The 27149-nt window shown below is 43.9% G+C and overlaps 1 protein-coding gene across 2 annotated transcripts in view; it reads left to right on the forward strand.

Annotated features, from left to right (window-relative positions):
- GPR63 (G protein-coupled receptor 63) overlaps positions 1-27149 on the forward strand; it is a 246393-nt gene that overhangs the window by 160238 nt on the left and 59006 nt on the right. Inside the window, exon 2 of one of the 2 annotated variants that reach the window (XM_078648227.1) lies at positions 2916-3004. The gene's annotated coding sequence lies outside the window, so the exon portion shown is untranslated. Of the gene's footprint in view, positions 1-2915; positions 3005-3207; positions 3340-27149 lie in introns of those variants that run through there. The other variant, XM_078648229.1, reaches the window with a different exon arrangement.

Here is a 27149-nt window from a genome sequence, read left to right on the forward strand (position 1 = left end):
TATGGAAATTGGGGGTATTTTTCAAATACTACTTGTGGGAGGAGGAAGAAGGATAACTGATGAAAATCGTTTCAAGTGTAGGAAAATAGTGATATATTGGATCAAGGAGGAACTGAGGCCAACTGAATCAGGGCCACTCTGGAGTAGGGGGACCATACTGATTTCTTAAGGCTTTGAGTTTTTAAGATCTTTGTTGACGCACTGGCAAAAGCGGTGTCTACACTTGTATAGGCTGCTCTAAAAGCTCTTCAGTGACCCCTTGCTGAACCCCCAACACCTAGTTAAATGTAGGATTACATTCAGAACCATGTGCATAAAGCATATTGGGGCAATGGTCCTGCTTACCTTTAGAATTTGGCATGCCCCTAAGCTGCAGCCTGGAACCTACTCTAATCCTTGGCTCGTTTGATTAAACAGCCCTCCTTTCTGAGGCAAAACTATGGTGGAAGATCCTTGGGGACTCGTGGCCCAAAACATTCAAACAGCCACATGCCACGCCTCCAAGGAAACTCATGAAAAACAAACTTTTCAACCATACTTTCAGCTAAGTCAAACCTCATGCAAGTTAAACTAAGGTAAGCGAGCAGCATAACGAAAGTTAATCATAAGAGTCAGTATTATCAGAGATTATGATGTATAATACACTAGGCACTTTCCATTGTCTGAATGATAAATATGATGTTAAATGAGGAAGTGATATAGGAGCAGCGATTAAAGGCATAATTATTGTTTTTCGATTCTGTAAGTGCATTGCGCCATGTTCTCTGTACCTAGATAATATTGGATGTTGGAGAACATAGAACATTGATAGAATGTTTAACATATTGAAGATGATGATATGTTTGTGGATTATTAAGGAATATAAATTAGTACAGAAATGCACATTTGTACTTGCCACCCGTGTGCTATATTTTTTTTAATCTCTTATATCGTCTTTTTTTAGTGCACTGTTGAATCTAGGGGCTGTTCTTAATTACTATTATATTGATGAATTAAGAAACATGGTAACACATGGAATATTAATTAAATAGTTCAATACATTTGGACCCATGCAGTCAGAATGTGATCAGTAATACAAATGTATCTCTTTGTTTCAATATGGTGTTAAATACTCGCTCTGAAATGAAGTAGAATGCACATGCCCCTAACGTGTTTAATGGGCAGGCTTTAAAAGGATAATGTTGAGTGGCTTATCACTTTGAAAGAGCCCATGGAGGAGGGTGAAGTATTCTTGGTTCTGAGTTTTGATGAAGAGACCTTTCCAACCTGTTTCCAATCCTAGTAATTTTGTTTAGCATACATATCTTTGTGTACCTTTATGCACCATGAGTATTCCATGACTGGAAGGAAATTTAACTTAATGGGAGAAGCATGTGACTGGTGGTTTAAATTGCTTCAATTTATCCAATTTTGTGATTTGCCGTACCTTGCTAAGGTTAAGCAGTCGTCATGGAAGCCATTAAAGAGTGAGAACTCTCTCCACCTGGATGGTGTCTCATGTTTTCTGACCTTGTTATGTCTTTTTCTTGTTTTTCCAGTGCTCTGAGATAGCATAGGTGACCTATATCGCTCTAAAATTGCAATAAATACATTTGCAAACGCAACCCCCGCACTGATAAATTAAGTTATGCCATTGCAGAAGACGTTGAGGCCTTGCTTGTTTGTTAGGTGTATTGGGATTTTTCTGTTCTCAAAATAAATTATCATAATTTTCAACTGTAGACTGGCTAGGAAATGCTACATAGGCTCAGCTTTATTTCTCTGCGCCCCCTTTATAATTCTGCAACTTGTGGTAACAAAATCAACACTGAATATGTCCTGTACTTTTTTAATTTTTTTATTTAAATAAAATATATGAAATAAATATAAAATTATCTCGGAAGGTTTCAAAGCACCAGTCACAGGTCCAAAGCTGTATCATTGGAGATGGGAAGTAATTAAGTGATTCGACAATGTTTCAATTTATGGAAAAAAAATTTAAGTGGTGAAATATGCCTCTCATGCTCCTTTGGCTTTGTCCTAGACAAAGTGAGAATGCAAAATGAAAGCAAACCTGCCTAAGTCAACGAAATCAATTGGAAAGAAACTATTGAAGATTAGAGCCTCGTAATGACCCCTGTGGAGTCCCTGGTCGTCTGATATATAACAATGCTGAAGTCTTCTGGCTTTGTGATTTGTGTTTTCAAAATGGAACTGAATTCAAACCGAAGTAGTACCATATCTTTTGTTCCTCAGTTTCTCTCTCAATGAACATTGATCATGACCCAGAGTCAGAAAATACATTTGTACAAAACTTGTGTTGAAATTTTATGACTTAGAGAGTGAGATGCTTGGTGGGTCGCTCTGCTTACTTTGTTGTGATGCGTATTGATTTCTCTAAAGTTGAGACAATTTTAAAGTTGATTTGCCTATATAAAATTGAACTATCTACCATGTAATGTTGCTAGAGAGAAGAGCATGGCCATCTTATCAATGAATTAACCCTCTGTTTATGAATAAAGTGAAAAATGTTGATAGGTTGGTTATGTGCGACATCATCTTATAAAGAATTTGCTGAGAAATAATTAGGAATTTCATAAACTGGACTCTGTGGACATTTTCTTCTCCGTTTAAATTAAGGTTTTTTTTTGTGGAATCAATTGGTGATTGAGTTCTCTACAAGAAATGTGCCTCTTGCCAGAAAGATACTGCGTGGAATATTCAAAGCTTATTAAGAAGATGGCTTTGAATAGATAATTGAGCTAAAAGAGTACACAAGCAACACCAGTAAATTCTGTGAAGCAATTCAATTGATAACCCAAATATTTTCTACCTGAAGCGTGTAAATTAAAAGGAAAACATGTATTTGACTATAGCTTGTTTAAAAAAAATTAAAATGGCTATCTTTTAACTTTGAATTTTTGTCTGTTTCACAGCTGAAAAAAGTCATGCCGTGATGTCAGGAGATTATCCAGAGCTGCCACTCCATGCCTCCAGCCATTTCATCTTTGCCATACAGAATGAGGTGAAATTTATTTATTTTTGAAGCAATATGTCAGTGGTATAAATGATTCCGAGGAGATTGGAAAATTACGAAAATGTTGAGAACCTTAGCAAAACAGGACCCCGTGCTCTTAGTCAGTGATCATCAGCTTGATATTATAGGAGGGTTACAAGGAACTCCTTTTCAAATTCAGTTGTGCGGCTGTTGTTTCAGGACCAGGATTCTACAAATCAAGTGTTCCTGAATTGCATGGAGGCATCGAGTAAAGAAGGGCTATCCTGCTTCGTCCAGCCCATTTTTCCATTTTGGATTATGATGGAGGACGGTGTTCCGCCTAATTCCATTGTGTTTACCAAGTAAGAGGTGTTGGCTGAGCATGGCTCTGCACCATTGTTCTCAGTGCCTGCCCATAGTTGGCAGGACCATTTGAGCTTTCAAGAGGTTGGAGGGGGAGTACATTTCAGACTCTAGTACCCAGTGGTAGATGAGACCACCACTTTGTCATAGTGATCTGTGAACTCGACAGCATAGCTGCAACTGTAGTGGTGCGGCAAGGCTTCTGTAACATTGATCATGCAATGAACTGATATGAGGGTGTACTGAGTGCAAACGGACAAGGCCAACACAAGACATCAAAGTAAGCACATAACCGTCCTAATGATATAGTGACTATACCTTGCACCAAAGGAAACGGCAGCAGGGTTAGTGGGATTCCTGCTTGCGGTGTAGAGCTCCTGAGTGCAAAGGATTAGAAAAGGCACTGCAGCTGTGCTGTACAGCATTCTAAGACAAAGGATGCAATTAAGGGATCCAGCGCCGCTCTATCATGATTTGGTAGTGCACCCGTTTGCTCCCCCGATTACTCAGCAAATCACATCCTGTACCGTCTTCTAAAAATTATGCCCCAAAGAAATTCCACCTGTAAATAAGCATTGACAAAGATAGATGGTCTGGCTTTTGCTCCTTTTTAATTTTTTTACTCTTTTTTTTACATTGAAAGTGCTTGTTTACTGCCTATTTTATGTATGTGGTTGTGTGGATTGGTGACTGGGTGAATGAATGTTAGCTGAGCACGAATGCATGGATGGGTTATAGACTGACACATTCAGCCCGCTCACCTGTCCACACAATCACACTCAAACTCAAATCAACAATGACACTTTTTTTGATATTCAAAAGCCAGAATTTTGGCTTTTTCAGTGCCGGTTTTTTTCTGATAATCCTTATTCAAGGGAGTCCTTGTCTTCCTCGTGACAGTCCTGGTGTCAAATAAAACCAGTGGTGGAATCAACCCTGTGGAGGCCCCTAGGCAGTTGCAATTTCGGGGCCCTTGTAAATTATCTCCTAATTCCCAATGCACCAGATTTTTTTTTTTTTACACACTGACAGCTGCAAGAAGATGAGCTTTTAAGAGACAAACTGTTATGTGAATCTGATTTCTCTGGTAAATGTACTTTAAGTTGTTAATGGGTGCATTACATTAACGCAGTATTTTCTCCATAGAGTCTTTAATGTAAAGTTTTCGTTTCATTGAGTTGATTCATTTTTTTCTATCTTTTGGAAACAATATTTAAGAAAGCTTGATTGTGGGGGCGCTAGGTGGCGCACTAGTGAATGGATGCCTTTCTGTGAGGCTCCCACATCCTGGCGAACTTAATCCTTAATTTCTCCTAATTTCGGCAACCTACCGGGCTGAAACTTTTCCCATCTGTGCAGTGAATCCCTGGAAGCTCCGGTTCGATTTTTGGGCCGACAGCTTGCCGTCTTCGGCCGGGAGAGGCGATCCCGTCCCCAACGATCCTGACCAGTGGAAGTGGCTGCGCAGCCGGGCGGCTCGCCTGACAACGCGAGACTGGGGACTCAGTGGAGAAGGCTAGGCCCCGAGTGGCGCAAAAACGCCGGCGGATACCGAAGCGGCGGCGGCGGAGGACGAACACTGTAGCCCTTGCTGGTAGCTGAGATCTGCACCGTGAGTGGATGTCTGTCTGGCCCTGCTGAGCCTTTTCCCGCTAGCGCATTGCTAACCTGCAGCCGCTAAGAACCTTGACACATCGTACTTCTCGCCGAGCGCAGCCAGGTGCCCCGCCAGTACCCAGCAAATATGGCAGCTGCCTCCGGAGCGAAGGTAGCTCTGTGACCGGAGGGACTTTAGACCTGCTTACCTGCCTTGCCCCCAAGGTACTGAGGAGCGGTGGAGATACGCTAGGCTGCGCGCTGGAACTGAATGCTGGTGGGGGCTGTTGCTGACTGAGAGGGTCGCCCTGAAACCTGCACGACACGAGGCGCTTAGGTCCCCGACAGGTGACCGGCCTAATCGCAATAGGGCACCCCCCTACCCTTGCTGATGGCATTGATCTTCGCAACCTGGGGAGAGGATTACTTATAGTGGGATATACGCTGTCCTACGACTGGCGCAGGCGCTCTTGGAAAGGCTTCATTACCGCTACCCTTTGAGGATACCACCACGAGATTGGCCCGGATATGCACAAATTAGCCGCGCTCTCCATGGCTAGGGTGCTATACTGACGATTGGCTATAGCCCAGCCACTAGAATACGAACGCACACCCGTTTGTGGCCTGCCTGGTTGCGGTGTCTGTGACTTCTAACTTGTGGATGATTTTAAGCGGCCCGCTCGAGACCTGGGAGACCTGCAGCTTCAGTGGGATGACTGTTGGATGGTGCACGGTGAGCCTGATAAGCTATGAGACCGCTGGGGTGCTGATAGGTCTAGACCGGTGGAACTGCCTTCGGCCCAAAAAAATCGACAGAAACCTGTTCTGGCCACGCGTGCACAACCTGTGAGGTTTCCTATCCCAGGCGGCGAGTGGTTTCCACGGGATACGGCGACCGATTTAGCCCGCACCCTTGACATTGCGGAGAGATCCTAGTTGCTCAGCCCATTGCTTATAGTGGTGAACCGTCCCGACTGGTGGCAAAGATGGGGAGACCAGACGCACGCCAACCGAAACTCACTTTCGACGCCACCAAAAAAACGACTCGCACCAGCCCGGAACAGCAGAAACAGACCGAGGCCAGTGGCTCTGGTGATGGCCAACCGACCACCTCCACAGATGTCCAGGAAATCCTCCGTGAAATGCACCAAGGATTTGCGACCATCGCGGACAAGGTGGACAGGATGTCTTCACGTATGGATGCTGTTGTCCATAAATTGGATGTGCACGAGGGGAGGCTAAAGGAAGCGGAACAGCGGGTCTCGGACATCGAAGACACCTCGACACAACACACGACGCGGCTTACACGGATGGATGACCTCCTACGCACTATAGCAGCCAAGAACGAGGATTTGGAGGCGAGAAGCCGGCGCAATAATATACGCTTAGTGGGTATACCGGAATCCACCAATGTGGGGAAAATGGAGGACTATGTGGAAAAACTCCTGCTAGCAGCGGTGGGCCTGGAAGCATTCTCACCTCATTTCATAGTGGAGAGGGCGCATAGATCCCTTGGACCTGTACCCAAACCGGGCATGAAGCCAAGACCTATCATCGCCCGCTTGCTGAACTATAGGGACAGGGATGCTGCCTTGCGTGCGGCTCGGACCTCCAAAACACTCTCTTTTGAAGGCAACAATTTTACGATATACCCAGACTTCACGCCTATGGTGCAGGAGGAGCGCCGTAAGTTCTTAGATGTCAAGGCGAAACTTCGCAATCTCCAGGTGGATTATGCTCTGCTCTACCCGGCTCGACTGCGTATCACTTTTCAAGGGCGTCAGAGGTTCTTCGCGAAACCACAACAAGTAGAGGACTTCATCAAGCAATACAAACGTACAGCACATCAGCATGTGGATGGAGAGGATGAGCCTGACCGGAGACGCGACCATGTGGAGGAAGATGAACAGTGACCTCGAAATATTTTTTCTTTTCAGACTTTCTTGTATTGATCGGACTCCTGTGCGTGAGTACTGACTTATGGGCCACTCTATGGCACTGTATGTGATTGCTGATATTTTCTCCTCCTTAAGTTGAGATGGGGGTGGGAGATGACCCGGGGGAAGCTGAATTGGGATACTGCTCGCCGGGTACCCCCTCCTCTCTCCCACTGGCTGGTTGGATCCTGCCTGAGGGAGCTAGGGGAGCAGAGGGGGAAATGTGTTGCCACCTGGAATGCTACCTAGAGGGTATTACCCATACAGTTACTGTTGGTCTAGGGTATGTTTTCACCCTTGGCTGTTGAGGGGGTTGGGGTGGGTTGGGAGGGAGGACGAAACTGGCAAGTTGGGGACGCTTCAGTGGGAGGTTGGGAGGGCGAGGGGGAATGCTTGGGGGTTGTATGTGTTGTTTGAATGCTGGCTACACGTGCTAACAAACAAAGTTGTCTACAGGTTGATCGGTACTGGCAGGAGCGATTACACTGTGTGGTTGATTTGTCTGCCGCAGGGTGACTTCGGAAAGATGGACATAGCTGACAATTATGGGAGCGGGGGAAGTTAACAAATGTACCTTTTTATCATGGAATGTACGGGGGCTTAAGGACACACGTAAATGCAGACAGTTGGTGGCCTACTGGGATAGACATAACGTACAAGTGGTTATGCTACAAGAGACTCACAACCCCCCATCTGTCGCATCCGCTTTTGGTAGGAGATGGGCGGGCGTAAGGGTTTTCTCGAACTATTCCTCCTATGCCAGCGGTACTGCTATCCTTCTGCATCGCGCCCTCCCGTTCACGCTCCAAGGTCAACGTATAGATAAGGAAGGGAGGTATGTGGTATTGTGGGGGAGATTGGGGGGGAGACACTCACTATTGCCAACTGTTATGCTCCTAATGTTGATGACCCCCATTTTTTCACTGCACTATGGGGGATAGTGATGGATGTGGGTTCTAATCATCTAATATGGGGCGGTGACTTTAATGTCGCTTTACTCCCAAGACTGGATAGAGCAGATGGATGTTCGGCGTACCACCCTGGGGCGAGGGATGTCCTTCGAGGGATAGTAGATGAGGAGGGGTTAGTTGATGGATGGAAGCACCTGCATCCGGATCTGCTGGATGGCACACACTTCACTTCATACACTGGAACATGGGCTAGAATAGACTATATTCTCGTATCAAGAAGTTTGGCACCACATATCCTGACTGCGCAACATCTACCTAGGACACACTCAGACCACTGCCCAGTTCTACTGACTATAGATATGCCCGGGTTTAATAAGCCACGTCCATCTTGGCGGTTGCACCCTAACATTCTAGTAGACACGGTTTTCCGGGAGGAGCTCAGGGAGGATATAGAAGAATTTTTTCCTCGTAACAAGGATACTGTGGATAGTGTGGAAACGGTCTGGGAGGCCTTCAAAGTTACAGTGAGGGGGTGGTGCATCACCAAAAGCTCTGGGGTACTGAGAGACATACAGCGTACACTTCAGAGGTTGGAGGATAGCCTGCGAATACTGGAGAGAGACATGGTACGGGGAGGTCCAGGAACAGCGCAGCAAGAATTCAGGGCCACATTATCAGAATATGAAGCGGAGGCGCACAGAGAGGTGCAGTTTAAGGGTAAATACTGGAAAGCCCGCGCCTACAATGAGGGAGGGAGACCGGGTAGGGCACTGTCCATGGCAGTTCGCATGGCACGAGGCTCGAACACCATCTTAGAATTGAGTACGACTGACGGGAGGGTGTGCAAGGACTCAGCTGGCATACTGAACACACTCCAAACACACTATGAACAACTTTATACATCACGAGCGACTGGGGACCTTGACCTGGATAGCTTTTTGGGGGATATCGCACTCTGCTGGATAAGCGACACCCATCGACAGTTTCTAGGAGCTCCACTCGAGTTAGATGAAGTGAGAGACGTAATAATGTCCTTGAGCAATGGGAAGGCGCCTGGCCACGATGGGCTTCCCGCGGAATTTTACAAATGTTATGTTGACATCATGGCACCTGTCTTGCGGGAGGTGTTCGAAGATGCCTTGGAAGTGGGTGTGCTGCCGAGATCCATGAGAGAGGTTGTGATCACATCTCTGATTAAGCCGGGTAAAGACGCCGCACAATGTGACTCGTATCGCCCTTTATCGCTGCTGAACTGCGATGCCAAAATTCTGGCCAAGGTGCTCGCCACGAGACTCTCGCTGCTCATGACCACACTCATATTGCCTGATCAATCAGGATTTGTCCCTACGAGATCTACCTCACACAACCTCCGCACTGTCTTCTCCCTAATCCAAACGGTAATCCCTGAGATACCGCTCGCTGCTGTCTTTTTGGACGCATCGAAAGCCTTCGATTCCGTAGAATGGGGGGTTTTATTTACGGTATTACAGAAGATGGGCTTTCCCCCGATCTTTGTGGATTGGGTGCGCTTACTGTACACGGCTCCGACGGCGAGAGTACTGGCGAATGGACTCCTGACTGACACTTTTGCAATAACGAGGGGTACTCGCCAGGGATGCCCCCTCTCCCCTCTACTCTTCCCCATTGCGATTGAGCCACTGGCCTGTCGCATTCGACAGCTACATAAAGCCAGCGCCTTTAACTGCTTTCAACGACAACTCTCTATTTCGTTATATGCTGATGATGTCACGTTGTACGTCAAAGAGCCCCAAACTACCTTGAATACATTGCTGCGGGAATTTGTCGCCTTTGGAGGCCTGTCTGGCGTCTCTATCAACTGGAGTAAGTCCCAGTTTTCCCCCCTAACGCCTGCTGTAGCGGAATTCCCGCTCGAGTACCCTCTGGAGTGGTGTTCCTCGGAGTTGCGATACTTAGGGATACAACTCTCGAGAGACAAGGGAGACACATTGCGGCTGAACTATGGAGTGGCTATAACTAAACTGGCAGACTCGGTGACCCGTTGGATCAAACTACCCTTATCCTTGGCGTCTAGAGTTTCACTCATAAAGATGGTGGTCTTGCCGCGTTTTTTACATATGTTCCTCAATATACCTTATCACCCGGGTGCTTATTTTTTCAAAACCTTGCGCTCTGAACTTATACGTCTAGTGTGGGGGGGCAAGCAAGCGCGCCTTTGTTGGGCGGTTATGACACAACCTTATCATATGGGAGGGTTCGATATCCCTGATTTTGAACTTTATTACTTGAGTGCGCAGGCACATTACCTGTACTATTGGATGAAACCTACTGCCTTCATGCCACAAATTGCGGCGGAAGACTGGATTGCCCACCCACTGCCACTGTCTGGTGTGATTCATGCCCCCAGTTCTGTGTTGGAAATGCAGGCAAATACGGTCACTTGTACAACGCATGGCATAGAATAGGGAGACGTTTACAGGCCCCGTTACTCTATACAGCTCGACTACCATTGACTTATCACCCGCAAATGGCGCTCTACCAGGAACTGGGCTTCCGGAACATGTGCCGCCGGTTGAGAATTCCGGTATGGGGCGATCTATTCCATGACGGGATATTTCGCTCTCGGGAACACTTTTTTGGGGATAGTATGTCTACCCCCCTGGAGTTGTTTTATTTTCTACGGTTGCGAGAGGGCCTGAAAACTATACTACCGGAATATCCTCAGGATTATATAGTTTTGCGTCTTGGGTCAGGCCCATCTTCATGGACCAGCTATTTATCAATGATGAAGCATTCCACATTGCGTGGGGCATCCAATAACCTGTGGAATAGGGATTACCCACTTAGTCAACAGATTCCCTGCACTCGTGATTTATGAGGCTTCTAGCTAGAGACTGTGAAACAAGTCACTGTCGTCAACATCAGCGGGATTAATTAACATTTTCGAGTAAAAAATTGAAGAATCTAGAACTCTCCCTCACTTACCCCGAGAAATGCTAGGACTCTAAGGTCAGCTAACAAACATCTAAGGTCACATGGTCTTCTTTCACAGAAGCCTCCCCAATAGAGTTGGGCAGTACTAATACCAACGCTAAACACTCCTCATTTCAATGAACCCATCAATGAAATGCTTCTCAAGGAAATTAGTCTGTGTTGTAATTTCTTCTGGATTAGCCTTTTTAACACCTCTTTGTCCCAAGAAACAATCCCATAGGGATAAAAAAAAATTGGCCTCACATTTTGCACAGAATTTGATGTGGACACTGCAGATGTGAATAACTTTTGCCTTGTCGCTACACTTCCCATTGCGGCAAAAGTCCGAAAGACCTCAATGGACATGGATCTGAAAGGCTACAGCAAGAAAACGTACTTACTGAGGCTTCATATCAGAATGCAGCACTAACAATAAAGCTTTAAAAATAAGTAGATCATGCTCGCTGTATACTGAGAAAGTTGATTCCTCCAGCATTATGCTCCTTGATCTTTTAGCTACCTTCAACACTATGAAACATGCAGCTCTCCTGGAAGTTCTCAATGTAGATAGACCCTGAATAACACTTTCCTCAGTTGGTTCTCATACTTGGGAAACAGTTGACTATACAAAAAATTGCCAATATCTTCTCCATCCCTAAATTCTACAAGGTGTTCCCCAACAGGGCTATTCTCCTTTCCAACTCATTCACTCTTTAAATGGAGCCTCCGCCTTCACTCCATGCTGTTTTAACATCTCATGTCACTTTTATGCAGATAACACTAAGCTCCGAGTTGGGCTGCTAGCCTCCCCTCTCAGCCATTGTCACATCTGATATCACGTTTATGCTAATGGCACCCAGCTGTATTTGAAAAATTCCTCACCCTATGATGTTGAATAATTGTCAGATTTCTTGAAACCGGATGTTGCACCATCACCTAAAGTTGACCTGCTTAAAGCATTTATACTTACTATGCCCACCCAACTGTGCTATTCCAGTCGAAACGTGTCTCAGCTCACACTGTTAAATTGTAACTATACAATCACGGGCTGTAGCAACTCTTTTGACTTCTTCTTGGAAAAAAACTATTTTAAAATCCTAAATAAATAAAATAGGAAGGGATAAAGCTATAGTGTGGCATCAATCCTTATACCTTTAACACAGAATTTAAGCTAGGAATTTAATTCTTTACTCTGTCGAGGTTGGAATGTAGTAATTCCCCGCTCCCAGGGATTCACAACCGGCACTTGTCTCCCCTCAAAGCTGCAATTCAAGCAGCAGATAGGATTGACTTTTGCACAAGACAGGGACATCTTAAGGATTTTGGGGGCCCTGGGCCAAACGATTTTTGGAGCCCATGTTCAGAACCGCTTTAAATATATGATCCAATTTCAGCTCTTTCATGCCCTCTTCGGCCAGGTCACGGACAGTGCAGGGGCACACTGGTCCAAATTCTAACTGTGGTTACATCTAATATTCAAGGATAGTGACAGGTATTTTCAGTATTATAACAGCTCACCAACATTACTGCAAATAATCTCTGTGACACCCTCTTGCTTCTCATATTTGAAGTGTGTTTTGATCTAAAAGATTCTTTCTTTTTTATGGCTGTTGCTCGAAACGAACACAAAATGTCTGCAAAATGTCTGTAATAGACTCTCACATTGCATCCACATTAAAAATAAATTAAAGGAAAACGTATTTCAAAAATCTGTTTAAGAATTATTCAAGAACATCAGGGCACGATGCTTCAGTACAGAGCTGGCTCCATCAGGGGACCCCCTGAAAAGGCTGGGGCCCTGGGCCAGAGCCCACTTTGCCCATGATTTAAAACGTGTCTGGCACAAGAGAGTTTGACCATTTATCCCCTTTTCTGGTCTCTTTAAGGTAACCTCCATTAGAACCAAAGAACTTCTTTACACTGGCATGCATCATGCATAAATCCATGTTTAGGGTAATACCTATCTACTATGTCCAAACATTGGCCACATCTGGTGGACAGCTTCCCCTTCAGAGCAGTGATAACTGTCTACCTGGAATACAATTTTCACAAAGGCAAACATTTAAAAAGAATCCTTTTCAGGAAGTCGTGGTGAGAAATGGCACTCCATCACACTGAACATTAGGACAGTCAGTTCCCTCCTGTGACTCTTTAAAAAAAAATAGAGCTGAAAAGCCTACTCTATCAGCACTTTGATGTAACGTTTGAAACTGGTTCATAATTTGACAATAGTTAAATCCTACTATATGTGCCTCACGTTATATATTCAGCTAATGTCATAAAAAGGTTTGTATTATAAATCATACAAACTCATTTTAATGTATGCTAAAATCTACATTATATTACATTTTTCAATTGCAAATAAACACAATGTGACGTGTTTGATAGAATCCTTGACTGAATCGTACATGTAGGGTCAAAACGCTCAGACATATTCGTATCTGGCTCATTTGTGGATTTGTGTTTTGGTTTCCTTTGTATATTTGCATGGCAATAGGAACTTACATAAATGTCTCTCACAGAATCCTATGATACCAGTGACACAGTCCAGTGGTGTGTTGATGTTCATGGCAAGAGCCATCTCAGATGTCCTTGATCATTTCTAAGTAAATGATTACCCTTTAAATTTACTGCATGCAAATGTATCTCTTGTGGATATCAAGAAAATCTCAAATGGATTAGGCCTACCGGGATCTATTTTGAACATCCGTACTTTAAAACAAATTGATTGTATCATGTTTATGTCTTTAAAGTTTCAATGACAAATATGTGTTTAATGTATGAAACACAGATCAGCAACCAATAATAACATATTTCCTAAAAGAGTTATTCTCAGAATTATCTAGAAAACATGTGAGGATACATTTCTTTCAGAGCTAGTATTTGATAAATTACTGTTCTCCCAGGCAGGGCGGTCTTGTCATGTTTAGTTTCTAGAGATAAGGGCAATATTCTGCTCAAGAGTTTACTCTCATCCAGTAAACTGCTCTGTAAACACAGAGAGAAAAGTAGCAAATCAAAATGCTGAAACTCTTATTTCGATTAACCATCAGTTCAATCTTTTGCATTGTACTTCAGTACTTTACTATCCTATTCATCTGCCCCCAGCAGTACTTGTGGATACTACTATTTTTGGCTATCAGTGGTTTGATAATTTGTTTACAAGGGTACAAAAAAATATGTGCATGCGCAGAATTAACTGAGTTGCGAAAGACATTAACCCAGTGAATGGAGCCTGAAATTGTTGAAAAACCTTAAACATTTATGTGCATTGATTTCTAGTTTTCTGGTAGTTATTATGATTCAGTGGTAAAGAATTGTGTGACTATAAGTTTCTTTGAATTCCAAAAACTCCCACATTGTGAATTGTGTTTATGGCTGAAATCTTTTGATAAAGAGTGATAAAGAACTGCATTTGTCAGTGTTTAGTGTAGTTTGTCACATGGAGATTGTGGGCTACCGTTCAACTTCTTCACTCCCAATTCATGCTGGACATCACGGAGCTAGACCTCAATCATGGTGAAATTAGTCTGTTGTCACTGAAAAAAAATTAAGTTTAGGTCTGGCTATAAAAATCCTATTAAAAGTGGTGCACTTTAGATTATCAAACTATTCTGAGGTTTGTGCTTGGAATCACTCAAACTAAGACGTTGGGTTTTCTCTCCCAGTGATTTGTTATTTATGCATGGCCAACCTCCCTTCCACCTGTCTGTGTACTTCTGTGCCCCTGACTTCTGTTGTATAGTTAATCAATAGAGGACTTCAGTGTAGTCCCTGTAGATTGTCTCAAGGAATGTATCTTTTCTACTACCATGTTTGCACTTCTTTTTTTGTCAAAATCTTTTTATTGCATTTTCAAAGATTAAAAACTAATGAAGCACAACAAAGATTTGGCGCAAGCCAAGATCTTCAGATAGCTAAAGACAAAGCAAATCTTTCCCACAAGTTCTTGGCATAATCCTTGGTATATTCAGGTACAACTTCCCCCGCTATCAAGTTACATATATCTAAAACTCTAATTGTCCCTCGATGCACTTTTACAATATGAGCGAGAGCCAACAAAATAGAAAACCGCTATACAACCCCGTGGTACTTGTTACACATGTCTACAGTGTACTGAGGATAGTGGAAGCAAACAAAGGTCTAATCGAGGGGAAGGGCGGCGGGTCCACGGTTCCCAGGTATGGGGGAGTGGAAAATCCACCCACGCGTGGAGATGCAAATGGTTTAAGGCCCAAGGCCCCTGGCGAGTCCACAGCAAGATCTAAGTTGGCTAATTCAGGAAAAGATGAAGAGCCTGCAATCTGGGACCACAGGCAAGGAGTGGCAAACCTTCCAACAGGAACCTCACCAACTGACTTCAAATATTATCAAACCCCCTTCTAGAATCAGTCATAGTGTCAGTCATGTGTTCGAGGGCTAGTGCTTGCCACGGCCGGGCGTGCTATTCAGAAAGAGTGGGGGACTCCGGTTTCTTCCATGCTGCTGCCACTGCCATTTTTGGTGCCCCCAGGCACACCCACAAGATGGAACGGTCTCCCAGGGTTTGATGTTCCAGGCTAGGATCGCGCAACCCCAGCAACACCTGTTCCGGGGAGTTTGATATTGGGTACCCTAATATCTCCTTAATCTGAGAAAGAATTTCCTTCCTAAAAGGTTGAATAGCGGGTCAGTCCCACCATATATGGTGGAAGTCACCCAGCATCCCACATCCCGCCAGCATCTATCTGTTGTATTCTAAAAAAGAGTGTGTCGTTTTTGGGGGTGTAAGTACCAATCGTACATGATCTTATAATGAGCTTCCCTTAGGAACATGGAGCGGTTGTATTTAGCGATATCTTTGTATATAGAGCTACATTCTTTTTGCACCATAGAAATTGAAGATGCAACTTTCTCTATTTTTCATGACGGTTGACCATGGTCCTTTATAATAGAGATCCTTTGATGTGTAAACTCCCAGTTGCTTCTCAATAGCCCGCCTCTATCTTAAGTGGGTACCGGAGATGAGTGAACAAGAGTCCCTATTTGCAGGGTGATATAAACACTTTCTTTCATGAATGACAAAGCTTGCTAGTTGGACATTGGCTGTTTCAGAGGGGGCACTTCAGAAGCATATGCATTATTTTGGAATGAGTTTGCAGTCGTTATCTGGTTTACAATGGACTGTAGCTTACACAGTCTTTCATGTAGATATCTAGATATATTCCCAAACTACCATTTTTTGAATATGTTCTCTCCATTGCCAGTACAATGCTCTTACCTGTGATCAGTTTATCAATTCTCCTGGGTCTCTGGCTTCTCTTTATTACCCTCCCCCTCTCTCTGCCCCATTCAGCCTCTCTCAGCCCCTCTCCTTCATATTCTCTCTCCCTCGGATTCCATCGCATGATCTCCTCCCTCTCTTCTCCTTCGTCCTACCTCCTCCTTATTCTCTCTGCCTCCCTTCTTTGGAGCAGTAGTGGTGAACTTCTTGCTAGCTTTGGTTAGTTGGAAATTAACCTACTCTTAGTTATTGTGAAAAGCTGGACGTCATTTTAAGGTTTATCGTCCGTAAGATGCATGGTATCGGTTTCACAGTACTGTGTTATGCAGACTATGTTTAGACTTCTTCATTGTATCTTCAAATTGAGAGCTGGGCATGCATCGCTAGTAGGACAGCTAAAGGCAAATAGATATAAGAACACGAAGTACTGCAAATTTCTTCTTTTATTTATCTTCTACTAAGGAGTGTTATTAAACTGGAGACGAGTTTGCTCTATAGACTCATACGAGGTAGGCGTATGAGGAAGGTCTGTCATAGCCTTCCTGTCCCTCCACCTGCTCATCATACCACACTTGAACACAGTCTCGATCCGAACCTCTCCATCTACCTTGCTCCCGGGATCTAGAGTCTCCCTCTTTCTTCTTTATTAGCGACCTCTTATTATGAGCCCTAAACTGTGGCTTGGGCCAATAACTACAAGGAGAATAATTAACCACCATAATGCTTAATTACAGCAAACAACAAAGTGATTGTTACTCCACTCTGTACGGCTCCAGCTCAGTATCACATATTGTTACATACATGACTGGGGACTATACACCACAATTTTGGATTAATGTTCTGCCTCCTCCAAGTCATCCGATGTGACAGTACCCCCACAAGTATATTCTGTTTTCTCCACATCCATCTCACTAAGGTGCTTCCCATCCTGTGCCCTGATTATGTCCCTGTCTAAATTGTATGCATAGGGTCAGAACTTTGACACAATAATAGTGTATCATTTTTATTTGGTTCTGAAGTATGTCACGGTGTCAGAGTGTGTATCAACAACTATCGCATCCTGAATCAGTCACTATTTATGTACATAGACTTATAACACCAGCGCACTTTACACTCACTTATTTCATTTGCACTGCACCGTTTGGGATCACCATTTGACTTTCAAATTGGCTTGATTGTGAGATTGCAATGGTTCTTTCTGTTATCGAACAAATTGAATAAACTGTTTTGTTTAGAAATGGAACCAATCTGTTGATGGCTACATGATTTCCAAGGAAGTAGAGGTTCCCACTTCCCCCTTGAGGGACCACTGTTTTTCTCTATTACTGGATTACCCAGGTCCTAGGGTTACTGGGTTGCTCCTTGTTCTTATATATGGTTTCTTTTATTGTCATCCCTATGTTTCTGCAGTGCTACCACCCTTGTCTTTGTGTTTATTGCTAGCTGCCAGTTCTTTCTCCCTATTCCCCACCATGTATAAGACGACTCTTAAAAGTCCCCTTTTAGTTTCTACTCCTCAAATTACAAAGGGCACGCCACTTGCCCACCCGCTCTTTGGTAATACCTGCATTGGTGTTAAGCTGGTCAGAATCTAACACGTAACACTGCGCTTCCCCAGCCCTATGCGTGATTTGTTTATACATCTGCTTGTATAGTTTCAGACTGCAGTTGTTATCTTGGAGAAAGTAGTCATGTGGAATACCTTGTTATTTCAATTTTCGTCTTTTAAAATGTATTTATAATTCGCCATATTTAGAGCGTGTCGGCAGATATGCGAGAGGTCTTGTATACTGCAGCTAGGCGTCATGTTCCTATAAGCCTACACATTGAAGTTGTCTTACTAGTTATTACACTGTCTATTTAGAGTATTCATGTTTTAACCACACAAGCTGTTGTTTTGTTGTGTTTATCGTTTCTTGTTTTGTGCTTGGATGTACTAAGGGGAGATGGTGGTGTTCCCAGCTAGCCTTTGTTTCCCTGCGAAATAGTATGAACAGGTTTGTAGACCTATTATTTCTCCTTTCAGGTGTATCCTCTGGGTAAAAATGACAGTGGAATTTTGTTGTGTGCAGCCAGATGGATTGTAGGGTTGTCAAGGAAACCGACTGGTGCAATAAACCAAGTGGCAGCTGAGCTGTCTCCAGAACATCAAAGACTGTTTTGAAGCCTGCATTTTTAACCCGTGTGGAAGGGAAGACTGAAGTAAATAAAATTACGAAATGTTAATTTCCTGTTCTGCATTGCATTAACTTTTATGGCTGGTAAATGGTTTCTAATTTTATGCAGGAGGAATATTTTTTCCCGCTCCCAACGAGATGAAAGCCATTGAAAATTGCAGATGGGTCTTCCCATCTTAATTGCAACCTAGTGATCGGCAGTGGGGTTATTTCACTGCCTCGGTAGAAAAACATCTTATAGTTTGTGGCTGTCTGCTTTGTCAGTACCACGGCTTACAGTTGGGAGCAAAATATCATTTAAAAATGTACGAAAGACTGTAAAATGGTTTACCAAATTTAAATCACAACATAATAGTGATATTTTATATGGTCTTTGAAGTTTTGTAAATGTATTTTATAATGAGCAGTGTGAAGTCTGATATTTGAGCCAACGAAAGGTGCAAGAGAAAATTCTTTTTAAGGCGGCTCCCATGGTTGCAGGTGGGGCTCACCGGCTCTCTTTGGGTGGAACCGGCACTTTTTTCTTCTCATTAGACTACGACACAGCAAGAGGCAGAAACACACACCCAGGGTAAAGACGAAGAAAGAGAAAGACTGCTAGATCGTGACAAAGTAAGACAGCAGAAACCTGTAAGAGTGAGATAAATGGTCAGGGAATGTCTGGTGGTGGATTAAAGAGACTTGCGGTGGCAGTAGTCATCTGTGTCATTAGGGAGCACTTATTCTTTCCCAAATTAAGCACTGGGCAGATCTGTTACACAGTTCTGCCTTTTTCAGTACATTAACACCATTATGGGAAAATATTTCATTGGTATTACAAGAAGACAAGTGGGATATGGTAAGAAAGTACAGATCGGTTTCCTATGCTTGCCTTAGTTCCCCCATTGGTAAAAGACCGCCTCCATTGATTGGCCTCATGCAGTAGCTAGTCCACGTTGGTTGAAGCTGTCCTATTCCACACGGATTGAAGTTCCATATTGGAAGACAAGCCCTTGTTTATTAAAACGGGAGCTAGTTCTAGTCCGTCTTCTGTTGCAATACTTTCTCCATGCTACTGGTCTGCTGCTGAGATCAGTGTTGCCAGATTGGGCTATTGCCGGTACAAATGGGTGACATTTTTCCCATTTGTATGCGGAAACCTCACACCTTTCAGGTGGCTACTGTTTGGGCATATATTAGCCCATTGTGAGCAAATTTGTAGCTTGTGGCGGCGCTGAAACTCATCATGCACATGATGATGACGAATTGTGTTGTCAGTGGCTCTGCACGAATGGATAAAGGTCAGTGGCGAATTAGCGTAAGGCGTGCTGCAAAGCTGGAGTATGATTGGAGGATTGGACACTAGTCACTCACTGAAGTTACTATACACAGGGGCTGCTGCTGAAACCAGCAGCATGTGTGTATGTAGCTGCAAGCGCACCTGCTGCAACGTGTTTGCAGCCACCGTAGTGTAGTGGTGCAGTGGGTGTACAATCTGTGGGCCACACGGATGTCAATCTTGTAGCGCATGAAAGCGCTACCAATGTCGGCCCTGGCAATACATTTTAGCCAGACTCTGTGGCACTCTTTAATAGTAGCGGTCACACGCCACACGGTCTCTCTGCGCGGGCAGTGATGGACTCTAAGTGTGTAGAGTTGGGATTTGTTATCGCCTCACACTGTCACCGTCTTGTCACTGTACAGTGAGTGACTGAATATAACCAACGTGGAAATGGACTTCAAGAGTCCCACTGCGGGAGACCGATGGAAGATGTAAAACAGCCCCGGTGAGCAGAGAGGCAGAAAGATAGAGGATGTTGACGAGGGGGGAGGAGGACCACACAAGGAGGGCTGTGAATGAGAAGGCAGGAGCACTAAGCGGGGAATATTACATGGGAGAAATAATGCATCTGCTCCAAAATATTGTCAACCACCCAGTGCTATGTATATTCCCACCTAAGAAATAATGTGAATCCCTCTAAATACCACGCATGGCTCTCATGACTACTGCGGGAATCCAGCCTGTATACTGCCTGCTCCCACCTACATAACCTGAAGCCCCGCATGGGAGAACCCCTTCTTAATGCTGTGTGATGTCACTGTGCATACTCTGTCAACCAGTGTGACCCCTCCCCTGTGTCCCTGCTGCAGAATTTTGTGCCAATCATCCCCAAACTCTCCGTTTATCACCTGAATCCATATTTGGAGGATATAACATTTCAGATTCTCTACATTATTTACTAATCACTGTTTTCTGGTGTGATAATCCAAATGATCAAACTGAACTACATCAAGACTACAAGTCCTAGAATGTACAAACTAGGTAAATTAAGTCCTAAGCCACAAAATGTGTGTTTTTAATATGGACTCAAACGATAACCTTAAAACCTCACTATACTTAATTAAATATACTTTTGTGTAGCCCTCTGCGGAAGTGTTTGATGCTTGCTCTCTATTACCAATAATTATCTTGTGGCGTTCCTCTGAATTTCTTAAAAAATAATGTACTGGGCAGCCATGGAGCAGCTTGCCCGAGGGCATCTTAGTGGTTTACTTCATGTACAGTTCCACTCAAGGAGCATATGCAATCCTGGTCAGCAGGCGGGTTATTTCTACAGGCATGCAAACAGCACTGTGATCATACCATAGGTTGCTGTGTTGTGAATGAACATGTTTGGAATGAATCCACATGTTGCTCTGCAGTACACTTTGACATGTAATGCATATGCGTCTGTTCGGTAGGAACTTTGTCAGCATTGCTCCAGAGTGTGAGCTAAAAGAAATATCCTTGCATGAGCCAGGTGTTCAGTTATTTTGACAGATGCTTTTCGTTAAATGAAAGATGGAAAATATACAGTGGCAACTTTTGTTATCACGTGAAGATGCTGTGAGCCCTATTTATCTATTTGGCTGGTTTTTGTATCGTGCTGACTAGACCACGAGGTATTGGAGTACTTTATGTAGGAGTATACACAAAGGTTAGTACATCCTGTTACAGTATTCACTTCATTGCATAGTATAATGCAGGGCGCCATCTCTTGTGACAAGAGGTTTGCGTTTGAATGACACTAGCAACATCTTTATTTTTCCTTGCCAGAGTGGAGCCTCCGCTGGTCCAGGAGTAACCCTTAAGTGCTGCTCTGTGGCAGAGCTTGGCATGCTTTATTGACTCCAGGCAGGGTGTTTTTGCAAGTCCTGCTACAACGTTGCCCCCTTCCATCCCTCTGCCCCCACCCAACCTATACCCCAGGCCAGAGGCGCAACTAGAGTCAAATTTCGGGGGGGGGGCTAAGAAACAATTTTGGGGGGGGGCTAAGCAACAATTTCGGGGGGGGGGCTGAATCTTTAGGCAATGGGCAGAGTGGAGCTGCAGGAGCTCTTAGAAGGGGTGAAACAACAACAAAGCCCCATTAACATGCACAAGGTCTTTTAAAGACCTGTGAAGTGCTCGGGTGCGGCTGTGAGCGGCCCGGGAAGTGTCTCATCCCGGGCTGCCACACACGACGGGGGGGGGGGGGGGGGGGGGGCTGAAGCCCTTTGAGGCCAATGGGTGTTGCACGCCTGCCTCAGGCAGAGATTACCACTGCCCAGGATGGAAAATATCTAACCTGCCCTCCACATGTGTTGTGGGGGCAGAGCGGACGACCTGGCTGTAGAAGCATCTGACAGCACTTAGGATGTCCCAGTGATGCTCAATGCATGGGATGACTCGAGGCCTGTCTCTGTCCTGTAATTGAGCAGTTTCAGGTGAGCAATCGCATACACAGGAGCAGGGAGGCACCGTCTACAAACTGCTTACATGCTACCATTTGCGTTGCCAGCAGCAGAAGTGAGAACTGCAGCGCTGAGAACAGCTGACACTCTGTGGTCGCAATAATGAAAAAGTAATCGAAGAGTAGCACTGTGCATTTGTTTTGATGTATAGTCTTCCTTTGCTTGTCCAAATAATTATCTTGAATGGTATTCTTAGCGCAGGCAAGTTAGATTATATGTCTTAATCAATAGCACTTGCTTAAACTTTGGCTGTTCTGCATCAGAAAAGAGCTATTTTCAAAATGATTCTCGTATTACACTGCAGCCTTTGGGTTAGGAGAAAGACTGGTTAAAAGAAGTTAAGGAAAAAGAAACTTGCTTGAAGAAAGCACTTGAAAGAAATCATCTTAAGAGGGAAGGGACACACACGGAGGAGGCAGTGGAGTTAGAAGGGTGTTGAGACACAAAAAGAGAAGGGTGGGATATGAGAGGAGAGCATATGCATTGAAACTCTGAAGATTCAAAGAGGCCCATTTTAAGAAAGGAAACTAAGATACACAAGGCGCAGTGAGATGGATGTGATGGGATCAGCGAGACGTACTTAGTAGAAAGTCAGAAAGATGGGAAGGGAGGCATGAAAAGGAGCAGAGACTGACAGATAACAGGATGGAGAGAAGAAAAGGCAATGGAAACAAAATCTAGAAAAGCAGCAAAATTAAGAGAGGAGGAAAACAAATGGAGAATGAAGAAGCAGCATGAGGGAGAAGATGGAGTGAGAGAATGACTGAGTTGGGAAGAGGGGAGAGAATGAGACTGGCAGACCGAGAGTGGGGGATGGAATGAAAAATTGGGAGGAACAAGACTGCAAAAGAAAAGAGAGGAATCAATGTGAAGTAGCAAAATGGAGACCGAGAGGAATAGGAAATGATGTCAAGAGAGTTCGGATGTGTAACTAAAAAGTAAAGACTGGATTGTGCTAATGCAGAATCTAATGTTTCCTGTACCAAGTGCTGACTCTGGTGGAGAACCTACAGTTTATTTTACTTAACTTTCCTTGGGTATAGTGCTGGTCAGGAAATGCCACCAGTGGATTACCTTCCTTTTGTCACTTTCTAGAAATCAGAGGATTTCTCATTAAACACAACTCGAAATAAGGCCCAAGAACAGTCAGGGCCAAAGACAAACAATCATTGGCATAGCCAATAGGTCTCGCCTTTGGGACTTCATATGTGTTTAGCCAGTGCAAGCCTTTTCCACGTAGATACCTTTACCACACATGCAATGGCAAAGGAACTTAGAATAATTGAACAGGGGGGGCAGTTTAGAAAGGCATTAAAGACATGGATCTTTGGGATATTTGATGCCTGCTGTTTAGACCTAATCTAGGTCTTATTCTATACAATTGATCCTTGTCATTTACAGCACCAGGAGACTCTGCTAGGAGTGACAGTTGTGCTATATAAGACTCACTTTTCATTTCATTTCAATGTCTTCAAGCTATGTTGTAGAGCAGTGTGGCTGCTGTGCATCATGTTGAAAAGTTATAATCAAGTGATACTGTGTCCACTTCTCATGCCACACATTAAACACCTCCGCCCATTCATGCATTCCCGCATACTGGCCCCCTCTGCTGGTAAACTGGTGCTCATGTAAAGTGCTCTGATACCTTTGGGTCGAGTTTTTGCTATATAAAACTAAAAAAAAACAAGTTGTGTTGTCACAAGTGCATTACAAACCGATAAAGATGATGATGACAAAATAATGGCCACACTACTGCTATCGATGCCAAAAATGTGATTGTAATAATATTTCAGATACCAACAATAATACTAATAAAACAGATGATAAACTGTTGCAGTGACAATCACTCCCCGCACATGATTGTGAAAGGTTTTCCTGGTAACTTATAAAATACTTTTCTATTTTGGGGTTAACATCTCCTCCTGGCTCATAAATATTTGCATGAACAGCAGCGCCGGCCGTGTGGCACTTCCCAATGATCAGTGCGCTGTGTTATTTTCCCAGCCACTTATTTAGTTCTGAATCTGCCATTATTTGTCTAAGCACAGCTGACCAAGCAGGGCCGGGTTTTAAAGTGGCTTTATGTTTTGATAAATGTGATCGGCTTGGAAAGTATTTTTTACACCGAACGCAGAGCTCAATGGACCATGCTGACAGAACAATTTTAATGCATGTTGTTGAAAATGTGTGAACCAACTGAAAAGCTTATGTTCCTTCATAATTGGCTTTAAAAGTAGATAGAAACATTGCCATTACATATGGAAATGCGCGATGAGAAAGTGACATTCATTTGAGCTGCATACATTATGATTTGCATCTCCCTAGCTGTATTGCAGGCACTCGGGATGGGTGCGGCCGCGAGAGTGAAAGGGAACCTTGGAAACATAATAAGGAACAGATGGGAGCAAGGCGCCCCTGCTTGCTCCCGCAAGCTGGAGGCTGCCACACACACAAGGTATAGTACAGGCACATGGGATGGGTGCGACCGCGAAAGTGAAAGCGACCCTTGGAAACATGATAAGGAACAGATGGGACTGAGGTGCCCATGCTCACTCCCGCAAGCTGGAGGCCGCCACCCGCATGAGTTTTAGAAAAGTGCAGACTGATTCCAAAAGGTAATCTCCTAGAGCAGCGCATGCGCGCTGGGCTAGGCTCGAACTAAAATGGCCCCTTCCCTCACAGGCTCCCCCTAGTAGTATGATGCTTAAACACAAAACAATGAGCCATTTAAAGCATAAAGGTAATGGGTCACACTTGCAACTGTTGTGGTGTCTTTCTGCAGGCAATCATTGACTGCTGACGTATGTGTTTATTTTGGACGGGCTGCCACTTGTTATAGATTGTGGTCCAAAATCATTCATCAACACAAGGCACCGATTTACACAGTGGAAAGACCATTTGGGTAACATAGATGCTGGGTGATCTTTGGCCAGTAAGGATAGGCATAATTAGGACCTCAAAAGATCAGGAGCATTGCATTGGTTTAGAGGCAAATTCAACCTTTTCAAATTTTATACCAAATTGGTCCACCCTGATATTTACTTCATTATATTTAATAAGTGCTTTGTTTAATTCGCTATGAAGTGTCACTCAAAAGTCACACATAAGGCAGTGAAATGTCACTCATAAATGCACTTGAAACATATAAATGTCACACATGAGCAAACTGAAACCTTGGCAGCTTTGGTCTAATGTAGCTTTAGAAGGAATACATTTGAGAAAGGACCTTAAAGTAACATTTAGAGTTTAGACCTCAGTGCAACTGAACATTAATGGAACGGTAAACGTGTACTGAAAATGTTGCCTCTGCAGTGCCAGGAAGGCATGCTAACTGTGTCAAAAGAAGCAGTCTGCAACAGTGAGCTCTGTGTCTCCTATCCTCCTATTTTCAGTAGTGATGGGGTGATGACTCCTACAGGGTGCGCTCTATGGCACGATGAGCATGATAAAAGCGAAAGAAATGATGAGTTACTTCAGGAGGTAGGAGTACTTCTGCATTCCTCCCAGAAGTCTCCATGGCCCTCTGAACACAGCACATATATTGCTATGAAAGACAGGCAGGAAAGGTCCACTTTGTGAGACCATGCTTCATCCTCTCCCTCTTAGTATCCTCTTATGAGGAGTCCCAAACTGCTGCCACCCATCGCTATGAAGTAGTATATCATACAGTCCTTTGGGGTATGGAACCCATAGGAGGAACTTTGAGTACCTTCAGTGTGCCTTTATGCATTACGCAGGTAATGCAAAACCGAATCTGCTTTGAGTTTCTGACTTTCTATTGGGTTACAATAGAAAACATTTAAGCGTTCAAAGAGAGGCTTAGGTTGAATTGCCTCAATTCAAGGGGGAGGAAGTCACTTTCGAAGCAAGTTTGACTTCTGCTCCTAAGCACCAGTTGCACAAGGCCAACAGCATAGCTCTGACTGATGTTTGCAATCAGGTTCAATTTATGACATTAAAATGGTGAAGGGTGGCATGACACTCCTTTCCCCTCTGCTATGATGAGAATAAAACAAAGGTCAAGTTGTAAAAAAAAGGAGCACAGGAGCTTGCCTAAGCTCTGTGACCTTTATAGAGGAGGGAATGTGCAAGACTTTTGATCCTCTGCTGCAATATGGGCTGCCCCCTCAAGAGATGGACTCTCCCTAAGAGATGGAGACACTAATCGTACAGTGAGCGTGAAGATTTTCACCTTTATTAGGTATGCTGGTCTCTTGTCTACAAAAAGAATCACAAAAGTGGCTTAATTGTTGATCTGCTCTTTCTTTAGAGGAAGACATTGGCAGTCACACCAGAGATTGCATTATATTACCTGTAACAATCTGAGTGATTAAATCTCAAATCAGCCATGCAGCGGGTAATGCCATTCATGCTTTTCCTGTGCTTTCCAGGTGTACCGCCACTTTAGTGTGGAAAATTACAAAAAAGGTTTAAAATTATGCTAGAGTATATAATTTGGGGGTGGAATACAGATATTTGCTGTTAATTCACAGTGTAGGAGCAGAAGGATAAGTAGTACAAGGAAATCTACCTGACTTAGGGCAAGATGAAACAAGGGAGCTAAATGCATTTTACAAATACTTGAAGAAGACTGATAAAAGTTATCTACCAAAAATTAGCACCATTTTGGAAAGAAACGATTGCAGACTAAGGGCTCAAGAGTGGTGGAGGTGGTTAAGCTCTGCATATGACCAATCGGGCTTCATTACTGACTGTCAAGAATTGACGGAATTTATCTCACTATAGGAGCTTGCTAGTTCTGCAGGATGTTTGGTCCGATTTTGGTAGCATCTGATTTCCAGAGGGTCATGTCATTGATTGCCGAGTGTGAGATATTATATAGATCATAACTTTTCGAAAGTTCTAGGAGAATCATACCGAGAGACTGGGCAAGGTTTTCTCATGTCTTGAGGAGGCCAGTCTCATGTTCAGAGCAGGAAAATGTTACTTTGGGAAGGAGGAGATTAGCAATCTGGGTCATACGATCTCAGCCTACTGGGTCAAACAAAGAAGGATTTGGTCAATACCGAATAAAGTTTGGAGCCTCCCCTTAACAAGGAGCAGTTGTTGCCATTCTTATAGATGCTAGCGGCTTATAATAAGTTTGCTAAAAGACTGATCGAGAAGTCTAGTTTTCTGAAGCAGTAGCTGAAAAAACATGGAGTTCAAATGGGACAAAAACCGTGTGTTTGAGTTTTTCTCGATAAAAGGATATCTTGA

This window comes from Lissotriton helveticus, chromosome 6 (assembly GCF_964261635.1).
Source record: "Lissotriton helveticus chromosome 6, aLisHel1.1, whole genome shotgun sequence".
In the NCBI taxonomy this organism is placed as follows: Eukaryota; Metazoa; Chordata; class Amphibia; order Caudata; family Salamandridae; genus Lissotriton; species Lissotriton helveticus.